This window comes from Amblyraja radiata, chromosome 25 (genome assembly GCF_010909765.2).
Source record: "Amblyraja radiata isolate CabotCenter1 chromosome 25, sAmbRad1.1.pri, whole genome shotgun sequence".
NCBI lineage: Eukaryota > Metazoa > Chordata > Chondrichthyes > Rajiformes > Rajidae > Amblyraja > Amblyraja radiata.
Window position 1 is genome coordinate 19,365,167 of NC_045980.1, and position 20,164 is coordinate 19,385,330.

The 20,164-nt window shown below is 44.4% G+C and overlaps 1 non-coding gene across 1 annotated transcript; it reads right to left on the reverse strand.

Annotated features, from left to right (window-relative positions):
- Nucleotides 1-2,391: 2,391 nt before the first annotated feature.
- On the reverse strand, nucleotides 2,392-2,583 carry LOC116987709. The gene has a single exon (XR_004415770.1). It is a non-coding gene; the product is annotated as a U2 spliceosomal RNA (small nuclear RNA).
- Between the last annotated feature and the right edge of the window lie 17,581 nt (nucleotides 2,584-20,164).

Sequence of the window (20,164 nt, forward strand, 5' to 3'; positions counted from 1 at the left end):
ATATAAAGCACAAATATATGACGTTGTCTCATTTCGAGCAATGGCTGAATACTAAATTTCATAGAGTGAATGACCAGATGTTATGTTAGTTCACAACTAAAATAGTAAGATTAAACGAGAACTTACCAGTTTGAAGTTTGATCTGTATTTTATGAGGAGTTACGATGAGGGATTACGTGAAGAACCCGCTCAGTGCGCAGGCGCGGCATACTTCCAAGCAGCGGTGTGGAATCACAGATAGACACAGTTATTTGAAGTAAACATAGTAAAGATAAGGAGACATCAATTTATTAGTTTGATCCATATAATGAGGGTGGGAGCGGAGGGCACGTAATCCCTCATCGTAACTCCTCATAAAATACAGATCAAACTTCAAACTGGTAAGTTCTTGTTTAATCTTACTATTTTACTTCGGAGTCACGTGAGTGACTACGTGAAGACTTCAAAGCTCTGTGATTTCAAACCGTGTAACAGTTCATACTTCACTCGCTGCCGAAGTCATTCGAGGGAGGAAGTATGTTATCGTAATCAACCATGAATCTGTTTGTAAAAACAATAATGGTGTTATTAACAACAACAAGACCAATTGCTCCCCCGGGCTTAAATTATATATTTTTTGCAGATTCTTTTCCTGCAAACGATACAGGTTCTGTCAGTGGTTTGTTATAAAAGTTTGGAACGTATACTCCCTAGACCACCCTGCAGTAGCCAGGATGTGGTCCATAGGCTCGTCCATCCTCTTAGTTACTGACGTGGAAGCTGTCCTGGTGAAATAAGATTTTATACACGTTAGTATTTACTCCAGCAACTCCCAGTACCTGCTTGAGCCACTAGAGATAGTTTAGCTCGTCACCCGACCATGAGGTTTCCTGTGGCTGACCCATAAGGCTTTTTCCTCTCCCTCGGTATTCCTTATTGTGTCGATCTCTAAGTGGGTCATGACACATAAAACGTGGTTCAGGTGGGTATGCCCGGAATTTCATGACTGGACCTGATGTTCCTGGTCTGTTCTGTTTGGCCAACCCTTGAATGGGCATGTGACACTATCTGGTGTTATAACCATGTTGTCCCATCGCAGTAGATGGGAGAGCTGGCTCTTTGTGTTGATGTAAGGCCACCAGCATGTCCATCTTCAGGGTAGGCTGTTCCAGGGTGAGTGACCTGGCTGGTGATCATCCCCTAAGGTATGTCAGGATTTCACTGACATCCCAATTTGGGTGTACCTATTTCTGGGGAATGGATTGATATACCTCTCCTGTATCTGATCACCAGTGAGCGGTACCCAAGTTGAGTAGGCTAACAGAACATGTCCTTCATTGTGGTGAAGACCTGCCAGGAGCTCCAGTACAGTTTTTTGTTATAGTTGAATGTGTAATTCCTGTTTTGGAAAACAGTGTACCATTTCTTGATGCTCCTCAGGTATGTTCCCTAGGATATGCGACGGAATGCTGTCATCAGGTTGATAGTGCTGCTGATCCAAGCACAGCAATGGTCTTCCCAATTCTGCAATTCTTTTAATGACCATGTCGAGGATCACTGGGAACCATGCTTGTGGACTTGGTCCACTGTAATTTGCGTAGTACCCGACTGATGAAGCCGTAGTACCTATTGAAGAGGTAGAAGGAAAGGAAAACATAGAGATTAGGTTCCCCCCACCCCTCAATACGCGGGAATGTCTCCATTGCCGCTGCCTTGAGATTGGTTTCATGTGACGTAAGTTAGTACGTGGTGATTTAATTGGATATAAGGAATCGATATCTGGTGTCCATATTGCTTAGTGATTTCAGCAAATATTTTTGGTTTAAATGTATGTTTACAGTATTTAGCTCACCTGATAGGTGAGTTACTGATGGTCAAACATGTTTGACGACATACGGTTTCCAATTGTTAATAAATTGTCACCTAATATCGATGTTCTCCACCCAAGTGGTTTGGTATATGCCACCACTGTGATGTTGTTATCTTATAAACGAACATGCAAATTTGGTGGATTACTGAGCAAATGCTTCACTAGAATTAAGTAAGTTAATATATAACATGTTTAAGTCAATTCATATTGGCATTAAGTATTACAAGCTCAGTAACACATCAGGACACATAAGATGTCACTCAAAACAGGTGGAAGTGTACAACCATAATCCTTCCTGCCGATAAATTCCATGATAACACTACAGATTAATCCATTTGCCCCCATATTACAGGTATGGAGATAGTTTTGAACACTAGTATCTCAGCTCATAGGAAAGGTACAAAGTTCAGTAGCTGGTAATGCTGCTATATCCCAATTACTTTGCCACGTAGTTGATTGGTGGTTAATGCACCATGACTGATAGTCTTAATGAATACCAGATAACAATGTTGTGGATGGTCAACGTAAATATCTGGATATATATTTTGTGCACCGTTCCCAGAGGCACTGCAATACTGGGTCGATGCGTGGAGTGGACGGAGCAAGCCCCTATTCCATCTCCCTGTTCCAAAATTCAATTTAATATATGGTCCCTAGATAAGGGACGTATCAGATTATTAAACTGATAAGAACAGATACTACACTTGATCTTAGCCAAAAGGCCGAGAAGCGATGCAGCTAAAGCTGTATCCAAGGATAGTTTGTCGTTAATATATAGACATGCCATGACGGAATGTTTCTAAGTGTCAGGGCTAGTTGATTCTGGATAGCTTTGACTTAAATGCCGCAACGCTCATCATGGTTACTCCATCCAGGTAATTGTGGTATATCCGAAACTTATATGAGAAGGTACTGAATAGTGTGCATCTTCAAGGTCGATGTCTACCATAAAGTATCCTTGGATCCATGGTAGTAGTTACAAATCCCATGAATGGGTATACCTGGTGAAATACTCAAGTGGTTTATCAACGATGGTGCGACATTCACCATCGTGGGAGGGTAGACCACTTGGGGTGCTTGCTGAATTGGTGGCAAGATATTAATTCTATTCCCCTTGTATTTATTTTTTGGTATATAACTACCAAGAGTGATAGCTTCCTAACCAGGCGTGATTCATCCACCCCTTGTTAGTACAACCCTTAACCTTTATGTGATGGTAGGAACCATACTTATCTGTCTTCATTGTTGTTTTCTTCGATTTCTGGTTCCTTGTTCTTGTAGGGACGATGTTTGTTGGGGGGTGGCGCATTTTCCCCTGGGGCCTGCTGTGGGCCGTGGCCTAAAATGCTACGGGTTTGGCATGCAGGCCCCGAGCTTTCACCAGTACCATGAGGTAGACGCCCCTGGTGGACACATAGAGGTACTGCTGTCTGGTTTAGTGTGGTGCTCATTCCAGACTCAGCCCTCTTGTGCCGAATAGTTTGAACACTTCGTCCAGTTTTTTAGGACTGGTTTGGTAAGTGCCAGGTAGCAGGATCTGTGCTTGTGAGGTCGGCGTTCTCATAGTCCTGTTAATTTCATAGATTGAGGGCAGGTTTGTGAGTTCATTTCAGAAGTTATGAGGTATACCGTTGAACAGTACGGTCAGGTGTTTTGCCATACAACCATGCCCTTCTGGAATGAGCAGGTGGACATGATAGCCGACGTCAGGGTACCAAATGCATTTTTAAAATATTTAGGTTAAATGCGCTGCTCAATGTATCCCCCAATAATGGCGGGCACTTTGAGTAAATGCAATTTAGGGGAGGCGTGATAAAACCAACGCCTCATGGCTACCTGTCTTGGAGAGGTTTTTTGGAAAAGACAGGTAGTAAGCTGGCCATCAGTTGAGACTGAAAAGCCATCTCGCTAGTGGTGGAGCCACATAGCGGCCACACCCAGCAGCTCTTCCTGATCCTGTACCTCAAGCATACTCCCGATATTGTTCAGCCAGTGACCCCTCTTCATGACCAGCCCAGCCACTGGTCACCCCAAAGCTAACCACACTAAGGAGGAAGCGATGGGCAGTGCCTAGGCACTGTGGAGGGTATGCCTGAACCCTCCAGCGAGACTGCCCCTCACGTAGCGTGTCTCGCAGGAGCTCCTGCTCCAGGAGCCGCTCCAGCAGCTCAGGTGGCTGTCTCTCTCCCATGCGGGTGGAGAGACGTCCCCTCCGACAAGTCGGAAGCCACCGGCCGAATGCCTCTTCGGATGGCTGAACATCCAGCCCGCAGCTCAGGCACTAGCGGGACTGGGCTCGGCGCGGTGATGGGGATAGCGGAGCGCCCGGTAATTGTTCCTACCGTCTTCTTCTGGAGCTTTTGTGCCTTGTAGTAGCGAGAGCGCCCCTTCAAGCAGCGCGTCTCGCAGGCACCTGCTCCGAGAGCCGCTCCAGCGGCTCAGGCGGCTCTCTCTCCCCCCGTGCGGGTGGAGAGACGTCCCGTCCGACATCGGGAACACCTGCCGGATGCCTCTCGAGTGGCTATGCATCCAGCCCGCTGCTCAGGTACTAGCGGGCTGGCCTCGGCACGGTGTCGGGGAATTACGGAACACCGGGTAACGCTCCTACCGCCTGTTGCTGCCCCCCTCCCCGACGGGAATACGTTCCTCCTTGAACGGGGGACAGTTTTGTTCCAGAGCCTTTTTCTCTGCCTGTAAAAAACACAAGCAGAAAAAAGGCTCACCTGTAAAAGAAAACCCGACCTCAGGGTACTCACCTGACGGTCCGGTTCATTCTGCAACGGGAGAGCCTAACTCCCGTTGCAAGCCGCTGTTGCACTGCTGGCGTAATGCCGCGCCTGCGCACTGAGCGGGTTCTTCACGTAGTCACTCACGTGACTCCGAAGTAAAATCCAAGGTTACCCAACTTAGTAATACGTTTCAGAAGGTAGACACAAAATGCTGGAGTAACTCAGCGGGTCAGGCAGCATCTCTGGAGAATAGGAATCGGTGATGTTTCAGGTTGAGACCCTTCTTCAGACTGATAGTCACGGGAAAGGGAAACGAAAGATATAGACCATGATGTAGGGAGATATAGAACAATGAATGAAAGATATGCAAAAAAATAACGATGATAAAGGTAACAGACCATTGTTAGCTCTTTGTTGTGTCTATCTTTGGTTTAAACGAACATCTGCAGTTCCTTCCTACACAATACATTTAGTTTAGTTTATTGTCACGTGTACTGCGGTATAGTGCGAAGCTTTTCCATTGCAGCCAGCGGAAAGACTATACATGATTACAATCAAGCCGCCCACAGTGTACAGATACAGGATGAAATTCCCTCTGTTCCCTGCCTCACCGCCTCTCCTCATCTCCGTCTCCCTCTCTGTTCTCTCAGCTTGTACATACACACAGCCTTGATTCTCTGAGAATATTTGTGTACCACGCAGACAGCTAATTTCGGAAACTGAGGGCTACACACTGTGTTCACTGTAGCTCTGGATGCAAGTAGCCATTCCTACTGCAGATATTGCTCATAGAATCATATAGCATGGAAACACGCCCATCGGCCTAACTTGCCCATACCGACCAATGTATATCCCATCTACGTTAGTCCCACCTGCCTGCATTTTGCCCATATCCCTCTAAACCTATCCTGCTCATGTACCTGGTAAATGTTTCCTAAACATAGCTCTATAGTACCTGACTCAACTACCTTCTCCGGCAGCTCATTCCATATACCAACAGAATTTATGCTTTGAATTTCATTCCTCATCTTTAGTGCTAAACATGCTGTTCAATGATGGATGTCTGATATACCATGCCTCTAGGTTGTCCAGAGGAGCATTTGCAGCTGTTAGTGTTTACTGCTGGTGTGTCCCAGCTGGGAATGAATCCTAGGTAATAGTGTACTAAACCTGGGTCGTTTCAATACAAAACGTGCACCAGCATCTTTAATGGAAATATCAAGCCAAGATAGAACAAGTGAACATCTGAGATTGCAGAGATTTGTCCCTTTTAATTGAATGTCTTTTATTGCCCACAATTTTTGATAACTCCTTTTGCTTTCATGGGTGACACTTCCTTTTATTATAAAATTCAATCCTGTTCTTGCTCTGAAACTGTTTTCCGATCCATAATCAAATTGATCACATCACAATTAACTCTGAAATATGCTCCAACAATGAAATATAGATTGTAAGGTGGAATCAAATAGCAAAATCGATATGTTTATAATTCGGACGTACAGTAAATAAATTGACCGATTGGATCACAATAAAAACTAAGATACATAAAGGAATAAAATTGCAAATTATGTAATTTAAAATTTACAAGATAAATCCGTAGATTGAAACAAATCAAGTTCAATTAGTTTATTAATCAAAAACATGCATAATTAAAGAATTAAATCTAATACTTGCATTTTCCAGTAACTATTGATGATTCAGATTAATCTATATATTACTAAAACTCTCATCTTGACCACCTACTGTCTGTGTTGTAATTAAATTTGCGCAAAAACGATCCCCCATAGTGCTACGATTTTTCGCCACCTTACTCACCATTCCCCTCTGCTGCAAGTCTAATAGGTTTTGTTCCAATCGGTGAAATAGTGCAAAACTTAAGAAGGTTTTGAAGGTTTCCCCTCCCCCACCCACCCCCCTCCCCACACTCCTCCCCCACATCACCCCTCTCCCACACCCCCCTTCCCCCAACCCCCTCCCACATCCATCCTTCCCCACACCCCCCTCCCCCACACCCCCTCCCCACACCCCTCCCCCACAATCCCCTTCCCCCACACACACCCTCCTCACCCCTGCCCCCCACCCTCCCTCCCCCACACCCATCCTCCCCCACATACCCCTCCCCCACCCCCCCCCCCACCCACACAAAATGCTGGAGTAACTCCACGGGACAGGCAGCATCTCTGGAGAGAAGGAATGGGTGACGCTTCGGGTCGAGTCACTTCTTCAGACTGCTCTATCTGGGACGTATAACAATAAAACACTGTTGACTCTTGACCCTATTCAGATAATCCAAACTGAGCTAACTGTGGGGTCAGAGGCAAGATCATTATTGAACAGAAATTCTCCTCCCTGGAACATGGAATATTGCAGCACAGGAACAGGCCCTTCAGCCCACAATGTCTGTGCCGAACATGATGCCAAGTTAAACTAATCTCGTCTGCCTGCACGTGATCCATGTCCATCCATTCTGTGCATATCCACCTGCCAATCTCGAGCCTCTTAAACACCATTCTAATTTCTGCGTCTATTACTACCCCTGGCAGCGCATTACAAATAACCTCCACCCTCCGTGTAAAACAAAACTTGCATCGCACACCTCTTTTAAACTTTGTCGCTCTCATCTGAAAGCTGTGCCCTCTAATCTTTGACATTTCCGCCCTGGAAAAAGATTATGAGTGTCTATGCTTTTATATACTGCTATCAGGTCTCCCCTCGACCTGTGGCGTTCCAGAGAAAATCATCCAAGTCTGTCCAACCTCTCCTTTATAGCTAAAACCCCCTCATGCAGGAATCATTCTGGTAAACCCTCACTGCACAGTCTGCAACACCTGCACATTCTTCCATGGGGAGGGAGCGACCGGAATACTCCAAAAGCAGCCAAACCAGAGTCCGATAACGCTTCATCTTGACTTCCACCTTCAGTTTATACCCCTGGTATGGTCTGACCCACTATCTTCAAGGTTAGCTGCTTAAAGGAAATTAAGCCCATCTCATTAATGTCATTTATCAGCTATTAAATCCAAACTTTATGATTGCAATTACTCCGGCCACTATTTCTCGATTAGTTCTGTGAATAAAATGCGATCAACTTCTTTCTTCCCTGTGGCAGAACTGATTTTTAAGGTGAGGATTTCCTCACAATCCATGCAAACTAGAGGAGCAGCACCTCATATAACTTACAACCCAACCATATGAACATTGAATTCTCCTATTACAAGTAATATCCTCCGTACCCATTTCCTTTCCCCACCTTCCTGTTCCATTCCACCCAAATCTCTCCCTCCAACTTTACAGTTCACTCCTCTTCTCTCCTTACCTGACACCTTTTCTCTCCTTTTCACCTACTTTCCCTCCACCCATCTGCAAGTCAAACCCCCGCTCACCTGTATCCATCTTTCACTTGCCGCATCCCCACTTCTCTGAAGAAGGGTCCCAAGCCGAAACCTCACCTGTCCATTCCCTCCACAGATACTGCCTGACCCAACAAATTTCTTTCGCATCCACCCCATAGGAGCAATTTTATTCAGACCAATAAACCTACAAACCCACACGTTTTTGAGATGTGGGAAGAAACCGGTGCACCTAGAAGAAACCCACGCGGTCACAGGGAGAACGTGCAAACTCCGCACAGACAGCATCCAAGGTCAGGATTGGACACTGAGGCAGCAGCTCTACCGCTGTGCCACCACGCAAGTAGGTGACCTTGACAGGAATTAACATCAGTAAATGCTTGGTAATGGCAGCATTATTTAAATCCTGCAGATCATTCGTGCTTATGTGTGAGAGACATTGACTGGTATTATCCTTGGCTTCCACTTCTGATGATACCAGGAACTGTAATTTAATCTGTTTACATTTCTCTTCAAACTACTTGAATTCCTGGATTGTCTGCTGTTTTATTGTCTTGTTGTCTGGAAGATCTAGACCATAAAGTTTCCATTTGAAAGATCAACAGTAATCATGAATAAACCTTATTGCCTTTCATATTCCCTTTATAGTTATTTGTCAACTGCACAGCAATATTCTACACTTGTGCATGGAAATATTAGTCATAGTCATACAGCGCAGAAACAGGCCCTTTGGCCCACTTGCCGATGCTGACTATGTTACCCCAAATATGCTGGTCCTACCTGCCCGTGTATGGCTCATATCCTCATCAACCTTCCCATCCTTGTATCTGTCCACATGCCTTTTAAAAGTAGTTATTGTACCTGTCTCAACTACACCCACTGGTATTCAAAATCTGTCTTCCGTTTTGAAAACTTTAATTACAAACTTGATGAAAAATTAAATGATGGGATAGCTTGTAAAATACCCCATGCTACAATTTTAAGAACAGCTGAAGATTAACTCTTTGTGGCAAAGACCGGTATGTATTCATCGATTAGCACTGGAAAAATAGTTGCAAGATTGATGAGCATATGGTTCCCTGGAGTTTTGCTAATATAGTTTTGACCTTGCTGCATTTACAGTTGTAATGCCTCGTGTGAGGGCGAACTGGGTAGGATATTAATGCACAGGGTACATTTACACACTGGAGATATGCAAAGATAGATTGTGACGTCAATTCTCATCCACCTCAGGTCTGAAGCAGTGCTGCTGTTTTGGACACTGAAAGTACCGTTAGTGCCATATGTTCAAATTGCAGGGACCCCAGGATTTAGCAGCAGGATGGCACTTTGGACTTGAGCTGTTTAAAGGGACCATCAACGACTTGCAGGTTGGTTGCTGAATAATTGGGAGAATTGTTGGATGTGATGGCGAATTTGGTTAGAGTCAATAGACCTCATCAAAGTCTCTGAGGGCTACGTTGAGTTTTGGCAGGAATGTTTCCTGACTACTAGGCTTTAATCAAACCCCAAGGGTCCCGACCCAAAGCGCCACCTATTAATCTTCTCCAGAGATGCTGTCTGACCTGCTGAGTCACTCCAGCACTTTGGACCTTTTTTGTAAACCAGCATCTGCAGTTCTTTGTTTCTACATTAATCAAACCCTATTGCTCCCTGGAAAGACTTTGATGACAAGTTGCCATAAAGTGCAGCATCATAGAAAGATGAGAAGCAAGCTAGTTGGGAGAACATCCTGTTAGGGGGAATGAGGTGGGGCCAGTGAGAGGGCTATGTCCATGTGCCTATTTAAATGTCTGTTAAATACCACGATTTTATCTGCCTCCACCATCACCCCTGGCAACACGTTCCTGCCACCGATCAGGAGACTTGCCCCGCACATCTTCTTTAAACTCTGTCTTTCGAACCTTAATGCAATGCCCTCTAGTCTTTGACCCATGCCAAGGTCTTTGGCCTTGGGAAAAAGGTTCCTACAGTCTATGCCCTATGTTACTGCTGATGTCAGGCTAAATGCTGCCGACCATTTCCATTATAGCATGGTCTCCAAGGAAGACCCATTGAAGATAATGGGTGGAGCCATGGCAGAGCAGTCAGACCTGTGTAGGACAGTGTGTAGGACAGTGTGTAGGACAGTCTGCAGAGCCTGCGTTAGACCTCAGAGATGTTGGGCCACTTCTTGTGCTGCAGAGGAGGTTGAGACATTGGCCTGAGATGCTACAGGTTGAGAGGGTTTGCAGTGGCAGATGTGGATCTGGCCATGCACTGATCCACAAAGATTCATTTCTGCCTCAACTCAATGTTGTCATTGCTGGACCCTCCCATGTACATTTACACTTCATCTTTGTTTTCTGCTTGACCTGCCAACCTATCGACCATTTCTCTGTGCTTCCCTTTCCATAGCTTCTATGAATACTAACATTTGAGATCTTCAGAAGAACGTGGCTGAGACCTGACAATGTAGGAATGATGTGTAGGAAGGAACTGCAGATGCTGCTTTACACCGTAGATAGACACAGAATAGGAGAGTATTTGGCACACTGGGTCTTACCATGTTGGATGCTTCGAGTCTTCTTGTGTTTGCTTCATGGGATTTCTCTGTCCTCAAGTTCTTTACCTCTTCTTTTAACTTGTGTTCTTCCTTTTGCTTTGTGTCTTCAATAGACCATTATATTCTTCACGCATTTTAGAATCCTGTTTTTTTGGCCATACAGTGTGGAAATAGGCCCTTCGGCCCACCGACTCCATGTCGACCAGCAATCACCCATACACTAGTTCTATCCTACACATGAGGGACCATATACCCAAACCAATTAACCTACAAACTTGCACGCCTTTGGAATGTGGGAGGAAACCGGAGCACCCGAAGAAAACCCATGCAGTCACAGAGCGAATGGTCAAACTCTGTACAGACAGCACCTGTAGTCAGGATTGAATCTGAGTCGCTGGCACTGTAAGGCAGCAACTCTACTACTGTGTCTCTGTTCCACCCTTTTAAAAATCCTCATTTTTACGCTTTCCATTTTAGAACTTTTTACATAATTCATTATCATTTTATTTAATTTATTATAACATTATCCTATTTATTAGGGTGGCACGATGGCACAGCGGTAGAGTTGATGCCTTACAGCGCTTGCAGCACCAGAGACCCGGGTGCGATCCCGACTATGGGTGCTGTCTGTAAGGGGTTTGTTTGTTCTCTCCGTGACCTGCGTGGGTTTTCTCAGAGATCTTTGGTTTCCACTCACACTCCAAAGACGTACAGGATCGAATGCTTATTGGCTCGGTATGTGTGTGTTGGATTGTGCTAATGCACGAGGATCGCTGGTCGGTGTGGACTCAGTGGGCCGAAGGGCCTGTTTCCGCGCTGTATCTCTCTAAAAAGTAATTAACAAATCAAATCTACATCAAAGTATGTGACAGAAGTGGGCTGCAGTCCATATGAAGCTAAGGATCATCTCTATAATTTTCACATTGTGTGCAATTTATTTTTACTCCGTCTAAACATTATCCTGCTGTTGCATCTGCCTCGACCCCCCTGGTGAATTGAATTTTCCCACCATGAGTTGCTATTAGTGTTGAGTGATATTCCTCTGCAGTGGCTCGCTGGCCTCAGCATGGTATGCGATTTGCGGAAAATTAATCAGATGTCAGCTACTCGTAGCGGTATAATGAGTGGGTAACGTTCGGGACTTTCCACACATTCTTCAGCCTGGAGTGGGGCTGAGCCTGGGGTTCAAGTGCATGGAATCACGGCTGGCTATACTTGGGTGTAGAGTGCACTACCACTTTCTGTGGCCAGGTAGGCAGGTCATTTTCTCCCTCATCTCAATCCGAGGCCTATTTTCCTGTACCCATCTTTATATACACCCTTTCTTCACTCCTGCTATATGTCTTTATTTATTCATGCTCCCCTCTGTTATCAGGCTTCTGAACGGTCCTCCCATAAGCTATGTTACTGTCTGATTCACCTCTACCCCATTGCGGACATTGGACTTTGTCTCTGGGACTGGTGCGCTACAATGCTTTTTTTTAATTTATTTTTTTTAATTTTATTTTTATTAGAAGTACAATAATTTACAGTAATACACACCACATATATCTTATTACATTTGTTGTACCCCTACATTTTTTGAGCTTTAAGAAAGATAGAAATAAAAGAAGTAAGGAAAGTGAGAAAGAGTCGTGATAGTGCAGGAAAGTGTTGGGAAAAGAAAGCCCATTAGAAAGAGAATTAGAGAAGCAAGTTAAGAAATAGACCCTAGAAAAGAAAGAAAGAAAAAGAAACAATCGCTCTATTATTTAAAAAAAACTCCGCAAAAAGGGATCTACCAACCATATTTTTCACCCCCCGTTACCAGATCCTGGCACCATTTATTTTTTTTAATTACTATTGCACCTTATGTTTGTAGTAAGTCCATAAATGCAGACCACGTCTTTTGGAAGTGGTCTGCTTTGCCTGCGAGGAGGAGTCTCATATCTTCCAGGTGTAATGTTTCGAACATGTTTGAAATCCACATTCTTATTGTTGGTATAGGAGCGTTTTTTCAGAATTTGAGTATAAGCTTTTTTCCCGTTATTAGCCCGTAATTAAATAAATTCTTTTGAAACACGTTTACTTCAGGGCTACTTTCCATTATTCCAAAGATAATCCATTCTGCTTTTGGTATCAGTTTTATTTTAAATAGTTTTGTGAAGATTTCAAATATTTAGTTCCAGAATTTTTGGATTTTTATACAAAAAACAAAAGAGTGCGCTATGGTAGCTTCTTGAGACTGACATTTATCACAAATGGGTGAGACGTTAGGGAAAAGTTTATTTATTTTGGTTTTTGAATCGTATAGTCTATGTAATGTTTTGAATTGAATTAGAGTGTGTCTTACGTTGATCGAGCATTTATGCACATATAGTAAGTGTTTATCCCAGCTCTCTTTAGACATTTTTATAGCTAGTTCTTGTTCCCAGTCTCTTCTAATACCGTCAGTTGTAGGTATTTCTGTATTTAAAATAGTGTTATATAAGTAGTATATTAGGTTTGCTGATTCGGCCTTTGTCTTCATTGCTTCGTCCAGTAAGTCTGGCGGCATGTTATGATAGTCTTTTGTGTATTTTTTCAGATAGTCACACATTTGAAGATATTTAAAATATTGATTATTTCTCAAATTATATTTCAGTTGTAATTGTTGAAATGATAGTAATTTTCCAAATTCATACAAGTCTCGGACGTTTTGATTCCTATTCTTTCCCATTGTGTAAATGATTTATCTATAGTAGAAGGTTTAAACGACGGATTATTGACTATTGGCGATAAAAGAGATAGATTTCTTAATTTTAGGTGCGCTACAATGCTAAGAACTATATTCTTCACTCTGTATCTTCCCCTTTGCTCTACCTATTGTACTTGAGTTTGACGATTGTATTTATGCATAGTATTATCTGATCAATTGGATAACTTGCAAAACAATACTTCTCACTGTATCTCAGAATACGTGACAATAGTAAACCTACATCAAAACTTAAACCTTAAATCATTTATAGCATCAAGCAATGGTGGCTCATTAGTGCAGAGGTAGAATTGCTACCTTACAGCATCCGAAACCTGGGTTCGATCCTGTCTGTACAGCGTTTGTACATTATCCCTGAGACCGCGTGGGTTTTCCCCGGGTGCTCCGGTTTCTTCCCACATTCCAAAGACGTGCAGATTTGTAGGTTAATTGGCTCCTGTAAATTGTCCCTAGTGTGTAGGATAGAACTAGTGTATGGGGTGATCCCTGGTTGGTGCAGACTCGGTGGGCCGACAGGCCTATTTCCACGCTTGTTCTCTAAACATGAGGCAAAATGGCTTGTTAGGCTTTTTCCTTGATATCTACAGGATATTCAGTGGGTGTAGAAGCCCCTGTACACAAGAATACTAGAAGTAGACATGTTACACAAGACATTTCAAGAGAGGGTTAGGAACGGCGTATTGATTTTAGATGATCAGCCATGATCATATTGAATGGCGGTGCTGGCTTGAATGGCCGAATCGGCTACGCGTGCACCTATTTTTCTATGTTTCTATGTTTCTAGACCACTCGATCTCTTAAGACAGTCCCATCATTCAAGATCATTCAACATGATCTTGGATGAAGTACTCCGCATCTGAATTCCTCCACCGGTGTTAAGAGAAAAAGTTTGGAAACAGGTCCTTCGGCCCACTAAGTCTGACAATATACCCAATTCAGGTTTTTTTATTTTTTAAATAGATTTTTAACCAAAAATATTTTTAATCAACTATTTACAAAAATACACACAAAAATATAAACAAACCCACCACCATAATACAAAATAAACAAATATTCTTAAATATCAAATAACTATTTCCCCATCCTTATTTAGGATACATTCCACCCCCACCCCCCACGGTGCCCAGCGGTCCTGGAGGAGTCCTTCCCTTGAACAGAATCATCATTGAATTAAATCAAGGACGATCTTTGGTTTATCTATCAACTTGCTTCCACTAGTCAAATGCTTAACAGAAAAAAAAATCATAGAGTGACAGAATCATAGAGTGCTACAATATGGAAACAGGCCCTTTGGCCCAACTTGCCCACACCGGCCAACATGTCCCAGCTACACCAGTCCCACCTGCCTGCGTTTGGTCCATATCTCTCCAAACCTTTCCTACCCATGTACCTGTCTAACTGTTTCTCAAATGTTGGGATAATCCCTGCCTCAACTACCTTCTCTGGCAGTTTGTTCCATGCACCCACCACCCTTTGTGTGACTAAGTTACCCCGCAGATTCTAATTAAATCTTTTCCCCTTCACCTTAAACCTTACTTTAGTTCAACAAAGAAACTGACAAGTTACTAAAGAACCTCCGGTCCTCGAATCACCTACTCTGGGCAAAGGACTGCGCATCTACCTGATCTATTCCGACCTACTCAGTCAAAACATTGCCCATTGACTCCCTGCTTCAACATTACAGGGTTCAATGATCCAATGCATGGTAAGGTTTTTGGACATCAGCTTTGAAAGGTCTGATTTAAGATTATGCCTCATCATTCTGGGTTCTCCCACCAGAAGAAATATTTTCTCTATCTATATCCCATCAAATCCTTTAATCGTCTTAAATACTGCAAATAGATCATTCCTTAATCTTTGATATTCAACAGAATATAAGCCTCCTCTATGCAACATGCCCTTCCATTTTAAATCTATTACCGAAGAATGGTGAATGGCTTGAATCAAAAGATTGCAATATCTTAATTTTGATTCTCTTTTTCAAATTTGTTTGTGTGTGCATGTTTGTGTGCAGGTGTGTGTATGTGTCTGTGTGTGAGTGGTGTGTGTGTATCTGCATGTGTTGTGTGTGTGTGAGGAGAGGGAGGGGGGAGTGAGGGAGAGAGGGAGAGAGTGGGAGAGAAGGATATATGTCAATTTGCCTCCATTTTACAGTCATTTGTTTTAATTATTCATGTCCATGGCAAGAGATTTATATTGGATTTTTTTCAAAAACCTCAATGTCTTTGACCCTTTGTTAATCAATGCATCTCACCACCTCATTCATCAGACTACGAGTGTCACCTGGTACATTATTCATTCACTCTCCATCTCTGTGGCTTTCAGGAAAGGCCACGGGACAGAGGCCAATGGACTGCTCCAAATTCAGTCAGCACAGTAGTACACTAATGCCCCTGTCCCACTTAGGTAACCTGAACGGAAACCTCTGGAGACTTTGTGCCCAACCCAAGGTTTCCGTGCGGTTCCCAAAGGTTTTTGTCAGTCTCCCTACCTGCTTCCACTACCTGCAACCTCCGGCAACCACCTGCAACCTCCGGGAACCGCACGGAAACCTTGGGCGGGGCGCAAAGTCTCCAGAGGTTTCCGTTCAGGTTTCCTAAGTGGGACGGGGGCATTACACTATCCTTCACACAGGGGACAATATACAATTTTACCGAAGCTAATTAACTCTACAAACCTGTACGTCTTTAAAATGTGGGAGGAAACTGGAGCACCGGGTGAAAACCTACGCAGTCACAGGGAGGACGTACAAACGCCGCACGGGCAGCACCCATAGTCAGGATCGAACCTGCTTCTCTGGCGCTGTAAGGCAGCAACTCTATGCCACGGTTCCACCCACGATATGACTCGGGTTTGTTCAGAGGATTTTTCCCTGAATGCGGAAAGGTTTTCTCTGGATTTTCTTTGTCATGAGAATCCAGAGGGATTTCAGGCAATGTACTAATAGTTTGAGTATAAAGTGACGCTGGGAATCTGGCATCCTCAATAAACCATGGACGTGTGGGAAATCTAGGCCTTTATCTCCTACACATTACTCATTACTTGCCACAAAATGACACCTTTGGCCAATATTAATATAACTACAAAATCCCCCTGGTTGTACTTTTAACATGTATAAAAACGCAGAGAAGAGAAAACAGCCTGCTCTGAGATGTACTGGTTCGATCTCAAAGAGCAAAGTCAGTTGGTAATGAAGTAATTTGTTAGTGAGAGATGCAATTTACAAATTATGTTCAATTTCTGGGGCAGCTGTGTCATTTTGACGATTGGCAATAACACAGTCGAAGCTACCTCGACTCCTGCCTCCAGGAATCCAGCTTGTACAAAAACACCCACTTGCAATCCAAGAAGGATTCATTTGCATTAATATTCAAAACAAAAAGCAGCCTCTGCTTTGAGAAACCTGCGATAAGATCGGAGCGAGTGGTGGTGAGTGTGACTGCTGCTTCTGTTCAGTGCCACCTACTCGTTGTAGGCACGAAGCCTGGGTGAGATCATTGGGGTAAACGGTGCCAATCTGTGCCCTCTCTCCGTCTGTGCACTGTTTGCTGAGATGGTGAGTTCACAGTTATGCTTGAGAAACAATGTACTGCAGGGGTGGGTGTCGAGACAAGGGGGCTGTGGATGCTGGTTGACCAAGGAGAGACACAAAGTGCAGATGTAAATCAGAGGGTCAGGCAGCATCCCCGGAGGACATGGATAGATGCCGTTTTGGGTCGGGACCCATCTTCAGACTGATCGGGTTGGTGTAAGCAGTGGCCATTTGTACTCCCCATGTACATTCACCAGCTGACGACCTGCCAAGGGTGGCAAGAGAAGGTGTCTACTCAATGACGTGAGGATGGGATTAGAGGACATAGACCAATCCAGTAGACAAAATCCTTTCTATACCTTGAGCAAAAAACAAAGTGCTGGAGGAACTCAGGCAGCATCTGCGGAGAGACATGGCCAGATGACGTTTCAGGTCAGGACCCTTCTCCTGACCTTCAGTGCGGTGAGAGCTGTGAGCCAAAAATACACCAATTGCTGCAGTAACTCAGCAGGTCAGGCAACATCTGTGGAGAACATGGATAGGTAACGTTTCAGGTCTGGACTCTTTGTCAGACTGATTGCAGTAGGATTACAATCCAACAGCATGATTTCCCACCGGGGATGAATAAAATTGTATCGTATCGTATGAACATTGAAATCTCAATTTTTACAAAACACTGCCTCTTTCCTTTCTTCACCAACCTGTTCTCCCCTTCCTCCCCCCTCTCTCATATCCCACCTGGAATCACACCCATTTCTCCCCTTCCCCCTCTCCTTCCACCCACATTCCTTCCTCTAGCTTCACAATTCGGCAGCTCTTCAATCCTTTTATCTCACTTCCTCTGTCTTTTCATCTCTGACCTTTGTTCAACCATCTGCCTATCAAAAATCTTCCTCACCTGCATCAACCTATCACATGTCAGGTTTGTCCTGCCCCTCCTCTCTTACAGCCCCCCCCCCTCCCCCTCCCCCTCCTTCCATCAGTCTGAAGAAGGATCCCGAACAGAAACGTCAACTATCCATGATCATGTTCAAAAATCATAGTAGCAGAATTAGGCCATTTGGCCCATCAAGTCTACTCCACCATTCAAACATGGCTGATCTATCTTTCTCTGCTCACCCCCTCTCCTGCTTTCTCCCCATAAACCCCTGACACCCGTACTAATCAAAAACCTGTCAAACTCTGCCTTAAAAATATCCATTAACTTGACCTCCACAGTTGTCTGTGGCAATGAATTCCTCAGATTCACCTCACTAAAGAAATTCTCTGTTCTCCAGAGATGCTGCCTGGCCCAGCACGTTGTGTCTTTTTTTGTAAACCCACATCTGCAATTCCTTGAATCTACATCTGTGCTATAAAGCCCAGTTGGAGCCACTGACAATCGATATATTTCTGTGTGTCATTTCTTCACTTGATCAACATAGCCAATGAAAGCTTTAGCACATGACCGAGAGCAGAGTGGATTAATGAGGGTAGCTGCATGAATACTGAAGAGACCTTTTGCTTGTATCCTCAGTCAACCCTGAGACACAGAGCCCTGAAGCAACAAAGAATAGTACAGGATTCTCCTGGTTCTCCTGGGTTCTGCAGGACCAGTCAAACCAAATTCCGGTTCAATTCTCTACTTTTAACATGACAGTGGGTTTTCCCACTGTGTTATTTCCCAAGTTCGTTATTTAGACAGATCCTCTAAGAAAGATGATCTGGAATCACTCGGATTGTGGGGGTGTAAAATCCCCCTTCTTAGACCTTGCAGTATTTGAGGAGAGAGAGGACGATGGGAGAACAGAGGGAAGAGATACAGTCGGAGAATCTTTAAACAATAGCGACTAGCAATGCAGGGAACGGAGGGGATATGGGCTCTGTGCAGGCTGTTATGAGTTAGCCTTGTCATCATATTCAGCACGGACATTGTGGGCCGAAGGGCCCGTTCCTGCGCTGAACTGTTCTACCTTCCATCTTCTAAAGTCAAGAGAGTGGCTGTAACTGTGAGCTGAGGATTTTATGGAGAGGAAGAGATTAAAGGTGGGAGAGGCCGGAGGAAAGAAGCAGATTAATTACGTATGTGACTGAGGATCACAAGCTGCTGGTAGATTGGTTCCGTTCCCCGGCAGTCTGCTGTGGAAAATCCACTTTAAATCCACATCACACAGTTTGCCTGGACACTTTGTCAAGACCTTACACTCCACTATCAACCTTTGTTTCAGAAGTTCTCTGATAGCTTCACATGAGAAGACTAAATACTAGGGGAATCAAGAACCAGAGGACATAGGTTTGAAGTGAGGGGGGAAAGATTTAATAGGAACATGAGCGGTGACTTTTAATACACAAACGGTGGTGGGTGTATGGAACGAGCTGCTGAAGGAGGTAGTTGAGACAGCTACCAACGCAATGTTTATGGAACATTTAGACAGCTACATGATTAGGACAGTTTTAGACAAATATGGGCCAAATGCAGGCATGTGGGACTAGTGTAGATGGGACATGTTGACCAGTGTGGGCAAGCTGGGCCGAAGGGCCTATTTCCATGCTGTAAGACTCAATGACCATGACTTTGTGCTCTGTTACTCCGCCTTACTGCATATGAGGGAGTGCCTGGTGAGTGTGACTCCTTCCACCGCTGCCTGCAGGAGAAATAGGGGACATGGCACTGGTGCGATGGGATGGCATTGACTTCTGCTACAGAGGCGAGAGATGGAGATAGACCACTTTAACTCATGACGCCCCTCAGTGTGCAGTAAGGAACTGCAGATGCTGGTTTATACCGAAGGAAGACACAAAGTGCCATTCAAGGACATCCTCCACTTAGAACATAGAACAGGTCAGCGGTAGAGTTACTGTCTGACAGCGCCAGAGACCCAGGTTTGATCCTGACTACGGGTGCTGTCTGTAAGGAATTTGGACGTTCTCCCAGTGACCACGTGGTTGCATTGGTTTCCTCCCACATCCCAACTACGTGCTGGTTTGTTGGTTAATTGGCTTCTGTACATTGTTCCTAGTGCGTAGGATAGGACTACACATGGGTGATTGCTGGTCGGCGCAGACTTTGTGGGCCGAAGGGTCTGCTACCATGTTGCATCTTTAAACTAAACTAAAACTAAACTAAACTAACAGCTCAGCACAGGAAGAGGCCTTTCAGCTGACAATGCCTATGCCAAAGGTACACAAAAATGCTGGAGAAACTCAGCGGGTGCAGCAGCATCTATGGAGCGAAGGAAATAGGCGACGTTTCGGGCCGAAACCCTTCTTCAGACTGATGGGGGGTGGGGGGGGGAGAAGGAAGGAAAAAGGGAGGAGGAGGAGCCCGAGGGCGGGGGGATGGGAGGAGACAGCTCGAGGGTTAAGGAAGGGGAGGAGACAGCAAGGGCTAGCAAAACTGGGAGAATTCAACGCTCATGCCATCCGGACGAAAGCAACCCAGGCGG